This window comes from Pteronotus mesoamericanus, unplaced genomic scaffold, assembly GCF_021234165.1.
Source record: "Pteronotus mesoamericanus isolate MK-2021 breed Mesoamerican mustached bat unplaced genomic scaffold, CSHL_Meso_final scaffold_21, whole genome shotgun sequence".
NCBI classification, from domain to species: domain Eukaryota; kingdom Metazoa; phylum Chordata; class Mammalia; order Chiroptera; family Mormoopidae; genus Pteronotus; species Pteronotus mesoamericanus.
Window position 1 is genome coordinate 3,072,439 of NW_026555310.1, and position 21,080 is coordinate 3,093,518.

Consider the following 21,080-nt stretch of genomic DNA (forward strand, 5'->3'; position numbering starts at 1 on the left):
GGCTTCACTAAACCCTTTAAACCTGCCCTGACACCGGGTCCCACAGTCCTCACAGGTGGAACTGGCCGCTGTTCTCTGGAGAGGAGGGGGAGGCATTCTTTTTGGGTCCCTCTGTTACCAAATAAATGGACCCATGGAGGGGCGGGGGTGCCCAGATGAAGTTACCGAAACGACACCCCCTTCCCCGGGGTCCCTCGGTTGTAGGTCCTTTGCCCGCCGCCCTTGGAATTATGGCTCTGAATGGCAGAGTTTGGTGAAAAGGAAAGGAACTATTTATTCAAAAGTTATACAGGTTTGATTAATGGCTAAATGTTGCACTTAAACATCAAAATCTCTTTAAAAGAATCACCAGCGCACACACCGTCCTGCCTCCCCTGCTTTGCCCAGTTAGGCCAGTCAGGTTTGTCAGGGGTACCGTCCTTCAGAAAGAAAAGAACAGAAGTCCGGGGCTCGGCTAGGCAGGCCTCCCGCGGGTCTCAGCACCATCCGCTGCGTCACCGTGATCTCCAGCTCTTAATCCAAAACCATGTGGCACCTTCTCATGGCCCACTAGCCAGAGTCCTTTCTCCCTTCTTTCTTCCGGCGTGGTCTTCACACTGTTCCCCAGAGGCTGTGTGCCACTGTCTATCCCGCAGGCCCCAGTCTCTCCTCTTCCCTCCCAGTTACATTCTGCATTAAGTCTTTTAAACCTTCCTGATTAGCCTTGGTGACATGCAAAATAACTCTTTTTGCATATGAGGAATGAAGCTATCCTGTTATTGACATGCAAAATAACTCTATGGTCCTGCTCGAGGCTCCCATCCCCAATGGCGGCCCGCCCTGGAACGGGGAGAATATCTTTTCCTTTGACAACCTAATCTCCGGGGCCCATCACAAATACCTTTTGGGGGGGGGCCCTGGATGTGCCCTGTTACACATCCTGCACTTTTAGAACCATTACTCATTGTCTATCCCCTAACATAGAGCCTCTTATTCCTAAAGGAAAAAAAAAGACATGATTCATGTTTATTATCTTGGAATTTGAATGCTTGTTATGATTACAAAATCATAACAAAAACCTGAGGAAAAGAAGGGAGAAATAAAATGGAGTCATTACAATCCAGCTGCTAAATTATTAAAATCAAATAGGTTGAGGCATGAAGAAATGATTCTATTCTTCTTTAACTAGAGCAAGAACTTAAACTTTCGAACTTTCAGTTGTGTGCCAGTGCCTGTAAATACCTAAATTCTATAAATAAACCTCTGAAGAATCTCAAGAATGTTTATGTGCTGAAGATGTATATCTCTTACAGATAACCGTGTGTCATACTAAAGAAAAAACACATCCAGACAACCTGGCACCCATTAATCAGACCACCGGACATCTGGAAGCTTACCATCCTTAGCCAACCCACCCACTAACAATACAGGACTGACTTTTTTCCAAACATGTGCTTTTTACTATAAAAACTCTCAAACTTTTCTTTCTCTTCTGGAATAATTTGGGTATTGCTTAGTTGTGTAAGACCCTTGAATAAATTTTTGTCATTTGTTTATAGCCAAAGCCTCTGACTTTTTTGAGCTTGTTCAACAAGCCATTTAGCATTTCTGCATGGAATGTAATACTTAAAAAAAAAAAAAGTCAAATGATGAAAGACAAATAAGCAACATATATGGCAGTCAAAAAGCTACTCTACTAAATAGGTGGATCCATAGACAACTGCAACAGAAAAGTGGGCAACCGGCATGAAGAATATGAGTTAGTGCTAAGGTATGAAAGCAACTCAAGTGCCTATCAATAGATGAGTAGATAAAAAAGTTGTAGTACATATATACAATGGAATATTACTCAGCCACAAAAAAAATGAATCTTAACCATTTGGAACAGCATGGGTAGACCTGGATGCTAAATGAAATAAGTCAGTCAGAGAAAGACAAATACTATATGATTCTACTTGTACATGCAGTCTAAGAACAAAATACATGAACAAACCAAATAGAAACAGACTCATAGATATGGAAAACAGACTGATAGTTGTCACAGGGAGGGAGCTTGGGGGACTGGATAAAAAAGGTGAAAGGGTTAAGAAGTGCAAATTGGTAGTTGCAAATGTATAATACCGCATAGAGAATATAGTCGATAATATTATAATAATTATGTATGGTGCCAGGTGGGTACTTGAAATATCGGGGAGATCGCTTTGTAAACTATGTGATTATCTAACCACTGCACTACACACCTAAAACTAGTACCAAATAACATTGAATGTCAACCATAATTGAAAAGTAAGATTTAGAATTTTAAAAAGGAATATGAATGATAGGTTATGTAGTGCTTACTTTACATGTGCCTGACAGTGTTTTAAGCACTTTGCATCCATTTGCCCATTTAATTCTCACACTAACCCTATGGCATCGTGTGTTATTATCCTCCGAGAGGAAACCGAGGCACAACAAATTTAAGTAAATGGCCCCAGTTCACTGAGTTAGTGTGTAGAAAAGCCAAGATTTTAACCTTGGATGTTTGAGTCTCTAGAGTGGTTACAGAAAAATGGTAAGAAAGGGGAAAAAAACAATAGGAAATATGTAAAAAATGCTCAACCTCACTAAAAGAAATACAACAAGAATAGCAATGAGAATCAATGTCCACTTGTCAAATGATCAGAGACTAAAAAGTTTGATAATAATGTTGATAAGTGTATGAGTAACAAGGAGTTTTGTCCTTTGTTCATGGGGTCATCCACTGGCTCATCCTCTTAGACGGAAAGTTGGCAGTAACTATCAATATTGAAGACATCTGTCCTTATCTAAACAAAATGAATACTCTTGTCCTTAACCCAGAATAGGAACTTGTCCTGTAGATGTTCTCATCAAAGTGCACAATACTGTGGTCTCTACTGCCATTATTTAATATTAGCAAAATACAAGAAACAACATAAATGTCCATCTATGGGAAATTATTAAATGAATTGAGCTACATACACTCATGTAACAGTGGAAAATTATAATGGCGGGAAGTTATAACCCACTCCACCATTCTTTTGACATTTCTGTAAGTGCTGACCCTGACTAATATGTAGCTTACAGATAAAAAGTGCATGTTTGTATAAGAATCCTAGTAACTATCTTCAACATATACAAACTCGGACCTTCAGGCATCCCAGCTCTGGGAGATTTACTGACCTTCAACCCTGGATCTAGGATGACAAGAAGCCAGGATGACTAAACCAGGACGATGCACACCGGATCATCACCTGCCTAACGGAAGAGACTGTGCTTGTCTGCACATAAAGAACTTTTCAAACCCCTTCCTTGATCTCTTTGTTCTGTTTCCCTCTCCTTCCTTATAAATCCTCTGCCTCCACTGAGAGGAGGAAATGGGCTTTGAGACATGAGTCCCCATCTTCCTTCCAGGTGTCTGGTACCAGAAAATAAACCACTTCCCTTTACATCAGCACCTGCTCTCCAGTATTGGCTTTCATAGTGACAGGCAGCCAGATCTGTATTCACTTATATTCAGAGGAATGCTGTTCATTGAAAAGAATAAAATCCCTTACATACTGATTGAATTTTTAGCTCTATATATTGATTATATAAATCGCTGTAATTTTTTGAAGTCCTATGCGGTTCAGGCCACCCACTTATACCATGTCTACCCCCCTCCTCTGTGGCTGGTGCCTGTGATGCCTCAGTCACTCCCTGACCTCCTGGCCACTCCCTTGTCCCCAGCAGGGACACTGGCACCTGGTTCCTGGTGCTCCGCTCCACCCTGGCACCCTCATGCTCCATGTAGGTGACTGCCCAGCATTTTAGCCTGATCGTTCCTTAGCTCTTCAATCCCAGAGACTTCCACTTCCATCCTTTTTCTCTTGTCTTTGCCAAGGGCCGCACTCTACACCCTAAACTGCTTTCTCTCTTAAATCTTAAACTCTGATCTCATGCTACAGGATTGTTCGTAACTCTCACTCTGAGTCAATATATTCTTCCAGCCACACCAGCTGCCTTAGTCCTTAACTCAACTATTCCATCACCTTCCTTCAGACTTTCTTATCACCTTCCTTCAGACTTTCTTATCAGCTTGAATCCCTCCCTTTCTGACTCCTTCTGTCTCCTCTACCTCCAGCCTTATTCAGCCTAAACACTAAACTTCTCTGCTCCAGCTCCAAACCGCAGAACATCAGTGAAGAAACCGTCTCCTGTAGATCTGGTGTCAACAGCAAATCAGGCTCAGTGGCATCCTCTTTGCTACTGGGCACATCTCTCTGCCTTTGCTCAGCAACCTCTCCCCTTCATCCTGGTTGTTCCTGCAAAGCTTCCGTACTCTCTTCCTATCCCCACCCTACTCCCTGCACCTGCACTCTCAATCGAGTATCAGAGCGTTCTTCCTCACTGAGAAAATCAAGGCCAACTGGCAAAAACTCTCTTACCTTCCTTCCCCCACCCAAACTTAACTTACCCACCCCTCCTTCCCCCTCCCTCCAGGCTCTGAGGATAGGCTCTCCACACCTGCGCCCTGGACACCAGCCTCTCTCACCTTCTCAGCTGCAGTATTCCATTCTGCTCCTTGGTCACCACTTCCTAGTACTATCACCCTCTCTTGCTCCCCTCCCTCTGACTGCCTTCTCATTGGTCTGCATGCACTTCCATTGGAGCTGTGAGGGTACAAGTCAGATGTCAGCTGGCTGAGGTTTGGACGGGGTGAGAACGCGGATACAGAGTGCCAGCTACAATTTCTCATAAAGTTGGGCAATAAAGTGCGACAGGAAGTTAGCTTGAATGGAAAGCAAGCTAATGGAAAGGGTTATTGGAGCATAAAGAGATTTGGGCATGAGGTTTGGCAGAAGAAAAAGAGATAGACCAGAAGAAGAGATGTTAAATATGGGGGGCAGAGGGGTAGCTAATAAGTGGAGCAGGGAGGGGGGATTGGAAGATGGGTTTAAGAGTCCAGGTGAGAGCAGCCCTGCTGCAGAGGAAAAGCACCTCTACCTTGATGGCAATAAGAAGCTAGGGATGCACAAGGATATTCAAAGACGGGCAAGAAGTCTAGTTAGTTAGAGAAAGTTCCACAGACTCTGTCAGAATGGCAATTTCTCATAGATAAAAACATTTTGTGGGGCTCTTCTGACCTAACTCTCTACACCCTGTGCGTCCTGTGGTCTCAATCCGCATGACGGCAGTAACTCCCTAACAGGGACCACAGCGCCCAGGAGACCGCGCAGCACCAGGCTGAGGGCTCGTCTTTGACTCAGACTGCCGCTTCCGGGCTTCACAACCTAGTAGCAACTCAGATTTTCCTCCTGTAAAGTGGGGAATTAATAGTGTCTATCCCATGGGTTCTCTTTAAGTATTGAAGAAAAATAGTGTTATAAAATATACTTAAAGACTCAGTAGATGGGAGTTGTTTCTGTGATGAAAGTTGTTTTTGTGGCAGATGACCACTGGAATGTCTGCCATGCTCACGCGATTCCTGTCTTCTCCTTGTTGGTAAGAAAGAGCCCAAAGAGGCTGGGATTCGAGATACCACCTCCCTCAACTTGTTCCTCATTTGATGACTTGGTCCTCCTGGGAGGGCTACAGAATCATATGTTACCCATGGTGGGGGCACCCCCCTCACCCCTCTCCTATTCCCCCGTCCCTGTGGTTCTGGGCTCTATTTCCTACGCAATGACAGTCCTTACCCTCCTTCCCTTTCTGGCCATCTCCATTCTGGCATTTCCCATGCACTTGCTGAGCTTTCTGGGCTTGTGGAGCTGGATAAGCAAAACATGGTTCCCCTACTTCTCAGTGAGGTTCAGTGTAACATACAACTAACAGATGGTGAGGAAGAAGCGCAAGCTCTTCAGCAACCTGCAGAGGTTTGTAGGCCCCTCCAGGAGGCTCTCCCTGCTGGAGCTGGGCTGTGGCACCAGGGCCAACTTCAAGTTCTCTCTGCCTGGATGCAGTGTGACCTGCATTGACCCCAACCCCAACTTTGAGAAGTTCTTGATCAAGAGCATTGCTGAGAATCGACACCTGCAGTTTGAGCGCCTCGTGGTGGCTGCGGGGGAGAACATGCACCAGGTGGCCGATGGCTCCATGGATGTGGTGGTCTGCACCCTGGCCCTGTGCTCCAAGGAGAACCAGGAGCGGATCCTCCAGGAGGTGTGCGGAGTGCTGAGGGGAGAGTTGGGAGGTTGGGGGAAGGGAGGTGGGAGGGACCCATCTAGACTTGTGTGTTAAGCTGGATACTTATGGGTTTCATGCCCAGCTCCCACTTCATTCATTCTTTTATTTATTCATTATTCATAAAACAAACATTTAGGGGATGTCGACTAAGTGTAGCAGCATTTCGGCAGTTAGAAGTCAGCTTCAGAGAGGTTAGGTGACCTGCACAAAGGCATGTAGCTCATACAAATGGCAGAGACAAAACTAAAATTCATGTGCCTTGACTCCTAAGTCAAGAAGATCCAAGCCATGCCACTGCTCTGGTGGTTCTCAAACTGGTGTCCAATTTTCTAAAGATGAAAACAGTGTGTCCCCCATAGGACATGCCCGATCATGTCTCTTCTCAACAAATGAGAACTTGTAAGTACACAGATAGCCATCTCTTTTTATGGCATAATTCTTTAGTTTTTACTTTGGGGCCTCGGAAGTTAGACACATACCATTCTCCAGCCCTTTTCCCCAGTAGCAGCCATTATTCATTGTTTGTGGAGGGAGGGAGTTAAGAAAGGGAGCATTGGGGAAAGCAGTTTCCCCGAAGACCTTACAGATGGCATTGCCTTTGCATCTTTGAACATTGTTGACCTTTTAGTATTTCTTACTTTACTCTCTATAATTACAAAGGCAATTAATGAATCCTAATTGTTAAAAAAAATTCAAAAATTAAAGAAGTAGGACAAAGAAATAAAAATATGAAAGTTCTTTTACTTCCCTAAATCCCACCCCCCTTACCTGACCCCATAGATCCCTACTGTTATATGTATCCTTCCAGCATTTTTTTATTTTAAATTCATGTTTCCTTTCCTGATATTTGGAAGATTTTCTATCCATCTCAAATTTACTAATAACTACACTCATATTTCAAGTTATATTTGAACCTGTACTTCACTATCAACATACCAAAATATAGTTACATAACCCCCCTCAACTCAGCACAGTCCTATTGCACTTTTATCTCCCCACCCTCATCCCCTCTTTCCTCTCAGCCTCCTCAGTCTCACCATCCCATACCCTGGTTTGGTTGAAATTACCTGTAATTTTATTCAACCCATTACTAAGGATTTTACCCCTTGACGTCTATTTCAAAAATCCTTTGTAATGTACAACCTAGTTTAATCGTCATGCATGTACTTACTATAAATTTTACTAGATCAATTGCTCTCCACTGCTTTATGTGCTCTTTGTCTTCCCCCATCTTGAGATGTTTTTGTTTTTAAAATTTAATTTTCATTTGTCTAAACTACCTTCTTTAATCGTTTCCTGAAAAATAGTACATGGATCCTTGGAGATCTGAAAATGTCTGTCTTCTACCTCACACTTAACAACATTTTGGCCAAGATTCTTGGATCTGAATTCTTTCCCCCAGAAGCTGCGGGCATCAGTTTGTGGTCCAGGTGCTTTCCAAGTTGCAAATGATACCTACAGTGCCAGTCTGATTCTCCTTCCCTTTCAGGTAACCTGTTTTTGTTGTTGATTGTTTTATGTCTAGAAGTTTTTAAGATTTTTATTTTTTTCTTTGAAGTTCTAAAATTTCACCAGGAGATGACTAGGTATGTATCTTGTTTTTATTATTAATCTTGCTAAGCATTTAGAGAATGTTTTTTATGTTAATACGCAAGTCTTTCTTCAGCTCAGTGTTCTTCGATTGTTTCTTTTTTTATAGGTTCTCCTCTATTCTTTTCTTCTGTCTTCTTCTGGGACAACTATTATTCAGATATAAGATCTAGCTTTAGCATCCTTGCTCTTATCTTTTTATTCTTAATTTCCATCTCTTTGTATTTTTGTTCCATATTGCAAGATAGTTCCTCCATATGGTCTTCTAAATGACTTCCTCTATCATCCAGCAGTATTTATTCTACTTTTCATTTCCTCTATTAAATTTTAAATTTGGGATTTTTTTTAATTGCCAAAATCTCTCTCTTATTCCCAGTTCACTCCTTAGCAATATATTGTTGAATCGCCATAAAAGTATTTTTTGTTGTTGTATATTATTTTTTAAGTTCTATCTCATTCATTTCATTAAATTTTCCTCAGTAAGGCATCCTTGTTGGGATTGTTCAAACTGGTGTCTTCCCTTCAGGCTGGCAACAAATGGCCTGGAAGGCAGGACTCTCTTGTCTGAAGAATGGAGAGAGCCTCTAGGTTCCTTGGCTACTCCAGGTTAGAACAGATGAGGGCAATTTTGTCCCAGCTCAGGCCAACATCTCGAGGGCAGCCACTGTCAGCAGATAGAGGAGACTGCTCTCCAGATTTTTTGCAGGGGTCCAAGCCTGGGTCCTTTCCTCATCATGAAGGAGTGGATCTACCAGCTCAGGTGCCTCAGGGAGCCTTGTCTCTACTAGACAAATTAAATTCCCCCAGGCCTTTGATTGCAGGACTCAAAGTTTCTGCTGTGCCTGCTCTGGGCTCCAGCAAAGATACCAAACTTCCTCACCCACCCTTATTAGCTGATCAGCTTTTTTATCCTATTGGCTGAGTATCTCAGCAGAACAAAGGGAAAAAGAGTCACCACTTTCAGCCACTTCAGCCACGATTTTTCCAATAGTCCCCAGATATAGATAATATGAATGGATGGATAGACAGACAGACAGATAAATAGATAGATTTTTATAAGTTATACATACACATGGTTTAAGGAGACAAACCACAAGCTTATGATGAAAATAGCAGCTCTCGGGCACACAAAATTTCTACTCCCCTAAGGCAATCACATTCAAGTTTTAGCTTTTTTAAAAAATTTCTATACATATCTCTAAATAGCATGTTTATACTGCTATTTCTTATCTTTTCAGATTTAAGTGTTAATATTAACTTCCCATTCTGGGAAGTGAAAATTTACCTCTTTCACAACTACCCCACAGCTACCACATTTCTCTCATCTCTCTTCCTTCTGAGAGAATTATTTCTTTAATTGGTATTCACAACTGAGCCATGCAGTATACTTCACTCATTTTTGAACCATGCAATATACCTCTTTACTTCTGGTTTTCCCAGGGTAATAATGATCTATATACTTACAGATAGACACACAGATATATATATAGATTCCTAAATCATCCCACACTCTCCCTCACTTGTCTAAACCTCTCAGTATGGTCAGACATGTCAAATATTCTATCATTTCAGCAACTGGAGCCATTTTTCCAAGGTCTCTCCCAGGCTCCCACCTGGACTGTGTGTTCTCTAGACTTGCTGCATTGCTTTCATTTTGGAATCTACTTTCACCATCTTCCAAGGAACTCCCTTCTTTTCTCTTTTGCACCAGATTCCCTGTTTCCTGCACTCTATCTCTTTCTTCATTTACTCCTAGTTTTGGTAGAGCATATCGTGCTGTATCTTTCTGAGACAGGTGATGTAAATATGTTGAGAAAATGCATATCTGAATATTCTTTATTCTCAAAACAATTCATAATTTGCACAGCTGTAGAATTCTGAGTTGGAAAATGTTTTCTCTCAAAATTTTGAAAGTGTCCACTGTCTTTGGCTGCCAATGTTACGGCTGAGAAGCCTGAATTCATTCTGACTTTAGATACTTCGTGTGAAATTTTTTTCTCTTCTATATAAGTTTGTAGAATCTTCTCTGCCCACAGTGAAATGAATTAATGATACCTTTTGGGGATTTAGTGGGTCTGCAAACTGATGGCCTTTAATTATGGAAATTGTCTGGGATTATTTCTTTAAAAATATTAATAAAAGGGAGATTTTTTTATTTGAATATTTTCATCTCTCTACTTAGTCTCTGCTTTCCCCAGATTTTTTTTCCGTTTATTGTCTGAGCTCCCTTTTTCAGGTTAGAGACTCTTCTCAGATGACTATTAATTCACAGCTAACTACTCACATTTGCAGGAGTAGCACTAAAAACTGGTTGGGAGCTCCTGAGCATGGATAAAACATGTCAACACTGGACTAGCTGCAGCATGAGACAGTTGAGCTGTTCACGTGGAGAAATCCCATTGTCAGCATCTTGGGTCTTTCCTTTGCAGCTGGTCAGAAAAACCTTCCTCATCTCTCCCTGAAATCTATAAGCCTCATTCTGGCATTCTGGAAACAAATGAGAGAAGAAGGCTGGGGTCTCAGCATTAAGATTGTGAACTTTCTCTTATTCCCCATCTTTTCAGTAAAGTAATATGCCCTACTGCACCTTGTTATAAAGACCCTCTGTTTAACCATTTCCAGAAAATAAGCCTCGAGTCCTCTGCTGAGGTGGGGACGGATAGTATCTGGAGGCTCTGAATGGAGGAGAGGATTCCAAGTTTCAATGGATGATTAAATAGGCTGCAACCAATCTTCCAGGGTTTTTTTTTTTTTTATCAACTTTATCGAGGTACAAATTACATATGATCAAATGCATCCACTTTAAATATACAATTTGGATGTCTTCTGATAAATGTGCACACTCCTGTAGCCACTACTGAAATAAAGATATAGAACATAGCCATTACCCTGAAAAGAGTCCTTATGCCTCTATAATCAATCCCCATAACCCTAGGCCCCAAGCAAGCACTCATCTATTTTCTGTCACTATAGAATAGATTTATCTTTCCTAGAATTTCATGTAAATAAAAGTATACAGTAAGTACTCTTCAGTGTCTGCCTTATTTTATTCAACATAATTTTTTTGGATTCATCCATATTGTTGGTTGCATGCATCAATTTCTATTTCTTTGTATAGCTCAGTAGCATTCCACTGTGTGCATACAGCATAATTTTTACCTTTTATGGACACTTGAGTTGTTTCCAATTTTTAGCTATTATAATTAATGAATATAGCTGATATGAACACTCTTATACATGTATTTTTATGGACATATATTTTCATTTCTCAAATAAATACCTAAAATTTGAATTGCTGCATCATAAGAAACTGCAAAGTGGTTTTCCAAAATAGTTAAACAACTTTACTTTTCTACCAGCAACATATGAACATTCCAGTTGCTCCACATGTTCACTAACATTTGGTATTATCAATAATTTTAATGGGGGTTTGGTGGATCTTATAGTGGTTTTAGTTTAATTTCACCAATTATTAATAACATTAAGCACACTTCCATGTGCTTATTGATTATTCATCTTATTCTGTAATGTGTACATCAAATATTTTACCCATTTTTAAAGTGGGCTATTTGACTTATTGAGTTGCAAGTGTTTTTTTTATACAGTATTTTCTACATTCAAGTCCATTCTCAAATATATGACTATTTTTTCCCAGTATGGCTTGCCTTTACATTTTCTTAATGACATCTTTGAAAAGCAAAAGGTTTTGTTTTGATTAAATCCAAGTCACCCAACTTTTTTCTTTTACATTTCATGATTTTTGTGTCTTATCAAATGAATTTCACTCTGGATATCTCATTTTTCCAAGACCATTTGTTGAAAAGACTATTCTTCTCCATGTAGTTGCCTTTTCACCTTTGTCAAATACCAATTGACCATAGATATGTGAGTCTTATCTCTAGATTTTATCATTCCATTGATCTATATGTCTATTCTTTGCCAATATTATACATTCTTGATTACTGTAGCTTTATATTAAGTCTGGGATTAGGTAGCATAGTCCTCCAATATTAAACTCTGCTAGGGTGAGTCTAAAGTATCTTTACTCTGGACTAATCTAGCCCATTCACTAGGATATGACCCTTCTGGGATCTCTGTTGATCGCCCGGGTGTTCATTAAGGACTCTCCCCTCTGACTGCTTGTAACTTGAATGAGCTCTGAAAATTGTTCAGTTTACAACTCCCACTCAGTCTTTGCCTATCCACAGTGTCACCCTGCACATACGAGACTCATTATTCAACAACAGACTTCAGGAAAACCCATGCAGATTTATGAAGCTCTCTCTGTGTATCTCCTTTGTTTCTCATAGCTGGCTTAATAATCAACTTCATAGGTCTAAGTTAGTGTATTAAAAAATCCACAGTTCTCCTTTGTGTCTTCTTTATTACTCACACAGAACACTTCACTTCTGACACTTCTGGTCACCAAATATGTGAGGTTTTCTCCACCAAGCAATTATGTGACATAAACTGGGTGTCCTATAATTTAACCCAATTCTGACACTTTCTACCTGGAGATACCATCAGAGCCCACAGGTTAAGGGCTCAGTCCCACAAGATTGTCCTCACCCCCACTGCAGATGCCAATTGGAAGTCCAGGTTGTCACCTGTGCTTCTGACCCAGTGGTCATAAATGTGAGGTTCCCACAACCTCCCCCTTGAGTTCTTTTAATTTGCTGGAGTGACTCACAAAATTCAGGGAAACACTTATGTTTATCATTTCATTAAAGGATATGATAAAGGATACAAATGAACAGCCAGATGAAGAGATATTTAGGATGAGGGTCCCAAGTGCAGGAGCTTTTGTCCCTGTGGAGTTGCAGTGTCTCACCCTCCCACTGTGGTTGTGTTAGCCAACCTGGAAGCTCTCTGAATCCCATACTATTGCAAGTTTGTAGAAGCTTCCTCACAAAACTCATAATCAATTATTAACTCCATTTCCAGCCCCTATTCTCTCTGGAGGATGGAGGGTGGGGTTAAAAATTTCAAGTTTCTAATCATAACTTGATCTTTCTGGTAACCAGCCCCCATCCAGGGGCCCACCCAGAGTTGCCTCAGGAGAACAAAAGATGGTCCTAGTGTTCATATCACTTACGAATTTACAGGGGTTTTAAGAGCCCTGTGTCAGAAACAAGGGGCAGAGACCAATATATGTGTTTTCTATTATTTTGCAGTTAGTTATAATTTGTTCTACTTTCTAGCTTCCAGAAGCATTCTGCAATCATCTCCCTTGCTTTCTTTGTCTTAGGTATAGTCAGTTCTTCTATAACATATGCATTCCTGAAAATCACCATACTATACAAGACTATACAAGAGAACCACAGGCTCATGAGGCAGAAAATGGGATTAGAGACACAATACTCAAACCTTTATCATTGCCCTGACTGGTGTGGCTCAGTTGGTTGGGCATCATCCCACAAAGTGAAAGGTCACCGGTTTGATTCCTGGTCAGGGCATTTGCCTAGGTTGCAGGTTCTGTCCCAATCAACTGATCGATGTTTCTCTTTCACATCAATGTTTCTCTCCCTCCCTTCCCCTCTCTCTAAAAATAAATAAATAAAATCTTTTTAAAAATTTCATTGGTGACACATTAAAAAAAGATAGGAATCTAATAAAAACAGTAGCAGTTTTATACATATTACATGATTAAGAAATACATAAAAAAGTCTAATCATTGTTATACACATGAAACTAATATAATATTGTATGTCAACTGTAATTTTTTTTATTTTAATTATTGAAGAAGAAAAGAAATACATAGTAACTATAGTAAATAAGGTATTTTATCTGGAAAAAAACACAAATTTTGCCTGTATAGCGGGACATTGGAGGGATTGCAACTTCCAGTCCTGTGAGTCACTGTGATCTGGCAGGAAGGGAAGGTTCCCTGAAATCCCACAAGAGGTTGTAACAGCAGATGTGGATGGATGTGGGTAATGAACTGTGGCCACTGGGAGATGTTTGAGTTGTGTGTATTTTGTATATTCCTGTGTGACTCAGTTAGATTGGGTGCAGTTTTCTGCATTCATTTGTATTCTGACCCTCATTAGGTGCTCACTAAATAATGTTTGTTGAATAGAGTTGAAATGAAAGCTGTTCTATGGACATTAAATGCATCAAACAGACAAAACACTTATGTGGATTTATAAAGACAGACTATTTTAAACAGATTCTGGTCTCCTGGAGATGTCCTTCACTTCCTGGAACATACAGCTGCCAAACATTCTGGCTGGGATTTGTCCAGTCAATAATTTCTCAACTCAGCTAGACACTTCCTATTTGAGACCTAACAAAAGAGCCAGAATGTTCTGGAAAAGGCCGCATTCTCTCAGCCAACTTTGCAGCTCCCACAGGCCGGCTGGCCAGGTTCCAATGAGGAGACAATAGTCACACCAGTTATTTGAACAGAGAGAATTCAATGTAAAGACTTGTTAACCAGGTATAGAGTTGTTAACTGGGAAAGGGAAAGGGTAAAAAAAGAACCCTGAGATATCACGGAACTGGTGGAATGAGCTGCCAGAACTAGGGCTGAAGGAACAAAGTGAAGAGGTTAGTACTATTCACACTAGGAAAAGGAGAGGGGAAGATGTGTAACGCAGGCCTCTGAGGAGGAGGCGCCGCCGAGCTGGTGTGGCGTCTCAGGGCCCCAGATCTCTGCGGCATGGAGCCCTGGCGGCCTGGCACGCGGGGGGACCTCTGATTGTCCGAGTGTTGGGAAAACTGCCAAACGGATTCAGCGGCTGCTACAGGAAAGCACTGTTGCTTCCCCAGGGAAAACCCATGGCCAGGCAAAGCTCGCCAGAACTGAGAGCGGGAGTGACGCCCGCAGAAGCAAATACGAGGCAAGGCCGACCCCGTCTGGCGCCCCCTTTCGGCAGATCCTACCAAAGCCTGATGGCAAAGCCGATGCAGCACCGCAAAGCAGAAGGTTGTGAGGGCTTGGCGCTGAGACGCAACAACTGAACTCTCACACCTAACAACCGGAAATCCCATCTACCCCACGTCACATTTTTCCTGAACTGACTGCACCAACCCATTGTCTGGGCATTTGCTCCCATGTCCCCCTCAGCCTTTTAGTGAAGGCCTCACCCCCACAGCCCCTAACACAGTCATGGGTTGAATTAATTGAAATGCCTTGGTGTTGGATTTCTCAGTAAATTATACAATAAAAATAACTTTGTGTCTTCCATTCCTGCCATCATTCCTGGTATACAGGAATGTTTCTTGTTTCTTGACTAAAAACTAATATTCAAATATATGCTAATTAAATCAAAATACTTTTTTGCCTATTAAAATATTGGAGTTTATTTTTACTTTTTTTTTTTTAATCCTCACCTGAGGACTTTTTTTTTCATTGCTTTTTTAGAGAGAGAGGAAGGAAGAAACATCGATGTGAGAGAAAAGCATCAATCAGTTGCCTCCTATATGTGCCCGGACCAGGGATCATAGCACAGGAGGGGGGATCCCTTTAACCTAGGTATGTACCCTGGCTGGTGTGGCTCCAATGAACTGAGCCACACCAGCCAGGGCTGAAGTATCAGTTATTTTTAAAATAATACTATGTCAATGGTTTTTGAGTGTGGTGTTCAAATTAGGTCAACCCTTTGGAAAACAATTCATGAAAAAACACAACCATCAAGATGTTCATCATGGCATTGTTTATAGATAGACAGAGATAGAGATAGCTATAGAGAGAGACACAAATAAATATGGATATTTAAAGAGAGGGAGCAGCCCCCGTATCCTACAACAGGGGAGTAATTGAAACAGACTGAGCATGAAACATTCTGTTCCTTCCTGGCTTAAGAATCAGAAAATCACTGACATTTCAAAAGCTATGAGCATAGCTAGTGCCGAGATCTTTGTTTCTCAATACCATTCTCCACTAAAAGAAATTAAGTTTCCTTGGAGAAATGGCCAATTCCAGGGCTGGGACAGAGAACTCAAATGTTGAACCAAGACCATCTTGTTCCAAAATGTTAGGAAATGTTTATAGAATGGAGAGGATGTATCGAACATAGAAGCCAGGTTGAAAGGACTCCCACTGGCCCATATGCCTGGATTTAAAATGACTTATGGAAATAGTGTTGTATTATGGGAAAAATACTTATCTTCATGAAGGGCAGATAGCAAACCAGACTTTGGAGCCAGAGATACTTGGGGCTCTGGTGCTAGCTCTACCACTTATTAGAAGTGCAGCATTGAACAGCTTCCCTGAAATTGAGTTTCTTTCTGCCTAATACCAGGAAAATACCTACTTTGCAATATTATGTTAAGGATTAAATGAGAAAGAGAAACAACCTATATGGAGCCTACATACTAGGTATTTCACAAGTAGTAGATGTTTTTATTGCTGCCTCAAGTAAATGGGCAGGTTACAAAGGTACAGCAACATTACAGCTATAATTATATTTAAAAGAAAACAGATTTACCTGAGGGGGGAACTGAAAGGAAATACACTAAAATACTAAACAAGGCTTGTATTCAAGTGGTAAAATTATAGATGACTTTTCTCTTTCTCTGTTTTTCAAATATCAATCACATATTTTGGTATTTTAATAATGACAAAGCGTATATCACTTTTAAGGACAACTTTTGAGCAAAACCTCCCAAAGATCAGGAAATGATTTATTGGTCATCAAAAATGTCCAAAATGTTGCCTGCCTATCTGCCTGACTTCCTTTCTGCATAATTCACTGTCAAATCTATTATATGGGACCAAGGACAGTTGGCATCCAGGCCAGGGCACAGTGCAGGGTGGGGGGTGGCTTGTCCCAACACAGAAGAGGGCATTTGAGCTGGGGCAGTGGCTGCAGAGGAGATTGGTTTTACACATAGGAATGATGGAAGGGGGAACTAGAATGGACCATGTGGTGTAGGGACTGATAGTGAAGATACAAGTGAGGACTCATGGTCTCCAACATAGGCAGACAGATAGATAAAATACACAGATTTAAATTATGTGTGTATACATTATACATATACATATATTCCCTCTCTCCACTGATGTCTTAGATTCTATGAGATACCATACTTACTCAATAAATATATATTTCCATTAAAATCTCATTTTTTTCCATTGTCCACTATCTGAACAGGTTTTAGGATCACTGGTCTAGAATGTTAAAACTTGAAGGCAACATTCTTTTCCTGGCTTAAGAGACATAAAATCACTGATGTTTCAAAACCTATGAGCATACCTAGTGTCGAAATCTTGGTTTCTAAATACCATTCTCTGCTAAAAGAAACCAAATTTCCTTGGCAAAATGACTAATTCCAGGGCTGGGACAGAAAAATCTCAAGATGAGTCAGGCCCACCTTGTTCCAGAAAATTAGGAGATGCTTAAAGAGTGGAGGGGATGTATCAAACACAGAGGCCAGCTTGAAGGTACTCCCCCTGGCCAAAGCTGGGACAACCTGAGTATCAAAATAAATAATGAATAAAATAGGAATCCCTGAGTCTATATAAAATAAATGAAAGAATGAATAAATAAATGTGAAGAAGATAAAGGGGGAGTTTTCCCACACAGAAGATGCCAAATAATAAATGTAGAAGTAATCATGGAATTGGCAACCATAGCAATAATTGAACAAAAAATATCAGCGAGGGTAGAACTAGTGGAGAAAGCTTTATGAGAATCGATAATTTACATAGCCTCAAAGTGTCCCTCCACAAAGTGCACTTTCATTGCAAAGAAGAAAAATGTATTTTGCAGTGGAGAAACCTGGCAGACACCATCTCAAGTCATCAAAGTTACCATCCCTAGTGATGAAACAAACTAAAATTGTGTACTGCCTGACACGATACTCTACGAAGAGCACAGCTTCACTTCTGTGGTCTTCCTGCCAAAAATGTGTGACCCTAATCCAATCATGAGGAAACACCAGACAAACTCAAGTTAAGGGACATACTACAAAACAACCGGCTTATCATCCTCAAAAGCGTCAAGGTCACGAAAATCCAGACCGAGGAACCTTTCCAGACTAGAGGAGACTGAGAAGACACTGCAACCAAATGAAATGGCACAGGATTCTGAACTGGATGTTTTTGCTATAAAGGACATTGTTGCGACAACTGGTGAAACTTGAATGGGGTCTGAGGATTAGATGGCAGTTGTGTATCAATATTCATCTCCTGATTTTGATGGCTGTAATGTGGTTGAGAGAGAGAATGCCTTTGTTTGTAGGGAATACATGTTAAAGTACTTGGGGACAAAGGTACATTAACTGGTTCTGAAAAAAAGTCCTTTGAACTACTTTTTGCCACTTTTCCATAAGTTAGAAAAGATTCAAAGAAAATAAAAGTCCAAGAAGTTTATTTCAGCTATGGCCAAAAGCTCTGACTCTTCCTTTATCCCACTAAAAACAAAGATGGCTGCCAATTTGGTCAGCCAAACCTGTTCATCCTGACAGTCAGGGACAGACTGCCAACTGTGGGCTGGGCAAAGAGCTCTCTGTCCAGGGCCATCAGAGGCTGGGCCAGGGAGGGCTGGAGTGGAGGCTTGCGGCCATGGCTTACACGGCTCACACGAGGAACCTCAGCACTGAGCACCTAGGAGGAGGTCAGAAGCTTATGGCCTCAGGGGCCTGGGGTAGGAAGAAAAGCAAACAAGGACTCTTGCCACACTCCCCTAGCACTAAGCTTCTCCCATTAGGCCCCAGGGCTCAAGGAAGAGATGGGGAGAAAGGGAAGAGAGAACATCCTTTAATTTCTGGAATTGTCCTGTTGTCAATACATAAATATGTATTTAATCCACAAAGAAGTCACCAAACTCTGTTGACCTTGGACTACTTTGTCACTTCCTTGGTGCTGTGTTCCAGCAGGAGTGGGCAGGGCCCTTCTGGTGCAGTTGCCAGGGGAACCTGGAGAGGGCTGCCCTGAAAGTTTGGTTTGGTTTGTTTCTGCCCAGGCAAGCTGCTGCTTTTTTTTTTTTTTTGCCTATTTTAACATATTTGATGTTTTCCCTGAGATTCTTCTGCAAATTCCAAAAATGGAAAAGAAATAAATGCTTGTTGACGTATATCTCCTTTGTGCATCTGTGAGCTGCCACGAGGCCAGAGCCCTGCAGCCAACCTTATGTCACTGCTCTATCCACCGCCTCCCAGTTCCTAGTAAGGTGCTCAGCGAGTGATTTGTGTGTGTTTTATTGACCTTTTCTGCATGTTTGGGTGGCAGCGATAAGCCCCATCACCATAGTACTTCTTTCCAGTTTCTACCTGCAAAGGCCCTCTGAGGAAATCACATCATGTCTGCTAATGTCTAGAAGAATGTGTGTTTAGTTATCTGTCCTGAGAAATCAATGAGTTCCTGGCTCCAGAGAAGCAATGGCTCCTAGAGATAAGAAACCAGGCTTTGAAGCTATGTGTACTGTGGCTAAAATTTTGACCATTGCAAAGCACAGAGACCCTCATCCCCACCTTGGCCCACCCCAGGCACAGGCGCTGTCCGTTGTGCTGAAAGGTCATGCTTTACAGCATTGGGGTAGGACAGACCCCCTGCCCAGAGTCAGGGGTGTGGGAGAGTTTGGAGGGGGGCTTTCCATGTCTCTGATGTTTATCAAAGCCTGGGGAAAGCTCATCTGAGTCCTGATTGGAGACCACTGGGATTTAGATAAACAAGAGAGGTTATCAGGAACCAAGACAGGGTTCCAGGTCTGGCAAGCTGAATTGGGGAGCTCTGATGAAGATGAGGGAACTCCCAGGTTGGGCCCAGCCCCAGGGCTGGAGTCCTGCCCTAGCAGCAGTGGCGGCATGACAGCTGTGGAAGCAAGGCCTTGTAGGGCATCCCCAGACCCTTTCCAGGGCATTCTGCCTGAAAAGCATCTAGATATCACAGAGCCTGTGTCAACAACACCTTCAGCCCAGACACCTGGGGGTGTTCCATTCAGCCTCAGAGCCTTGGCTTCCCACCTCCTGAGATCCAGTTAGTGGGACAGGGAATCATGATAAGGTGGGAGCCAGGCACATGTCTGCTCCTACCTGGTCTAGCATCTGACCCCATTGTGACCTCCCTCCTCCCTGACCTGGGTCTGACTCATGCTTCTAGAATGGAACCTGATGATTCCTGCTTCCCAGCAGTAGCTAGTCTAGGGTAGCTGCTGAAAGGGCTCAGGGCAACAGTCAGCCCTTAAGGAGGAGTTACCTGCCATTTCCTGAGCACCTACCACATGTCAGGGACCAGGAACACTACCACATTTCATCGGTATAATGACCCTGTGGGATATTTCTGGTCTTTTCTAAAAAGAAGGAAAGTTCAAAGACAATCATGTAGAGATGAATTCAAAGGCCAATCTCCCAGCATTAAGTTCAGCCACCCACTTGCCCTCAGGAACCCCCTGAGGCCAGACAGCACCACTCCTGGGGACCACCATTTGTTTATTTATCCCTCCAGACAGCAGTCATGGAGGGCTTCCTGACCTCTGCTTTGTGGCTGAAGCGCAGCCTGCAGGAGGTCCACTCAGCTCTCCTGGAGGAGCCAGGCTTAGCTGAAAAAGAGGGTACCCAGATCCACCAAGGCAGAGACAGGGGTTCCACTGCCTGCTGGCATGTCGCCTCAGTGGCCGGGGAGGGGTCTCTGGCTGGGATTGGGGCATCCGTTGGGCAGTGTGCTTCTGCACCCAGTGGGTGCTTCGGGGCAAGAGACGTGCGTGCTCTCCACTGACCTCAGCCTCCGGTGGGTGGGCAGGTGAGGGAGGCAGCCTCCTCTCCTTCCTGTGGTTTCAGGTGTCTGGTTGATGTCAGACCTGAGCAATGCATGGGCCTCACTGCATCTGGGGCCCAACTGGGAGCAGAGGCATTTCTTTAAAAGCTTATAAATCACTAACTACTTCCACTTTCAGCCCAGCGCCACCCTTGGCCTATAAAGGCTCATTTCCACATGTACACAAAGACAGCTTCCCCAGTCCTTCTTTGTTACTCATGCGTGACTCTGGTGTTGCAGACCCAAACGGTCACCCTGCTGGGGGTCTCCTATCCCCCACACTGCAGTGAAAATACAAGTGCACACATGAACCTGCCACAGGCAGTGAGAGCAGCCCCCTCCCTCCCTCACACACAGAGCCACCTGTCTTCATGCTGTTCCCATGCTCATTGGTGTCCCCAGGTACAGATGAGCTCCTACTTAGCAGAGCCCTCAAGCTCCTCCAGGTATTCACAGAAACATGTTCTTTTCCACTATAACATGTGCTCCCGTGTGTACACACTCACAAGTATACAAAGCACTTACACACAGGCAAAAGTCTGCAGAGCCCATATGCCATTCACACACTTACAGGTGCACTCTATACTCACACAGACACAGACATGGACACCTGGCAGAGTGTGCACACTCAAATCACACACCCATG

General features: G+C 42.4%; 1 pseudogene; it reads left to right on the forward strand.

Annotated features, from left to right (window-relative positions):
• Window positions 1–5,643: 5,643 nt before the first annotated feature.
• Window positions 5,644–14,697, forward strand: LOC129085091 (putative methyltransferase-like protein 7A; annotated as a pseudogene).
• Window positions 14,698–21,080: the final 6,383 nt, after the last annotated feature.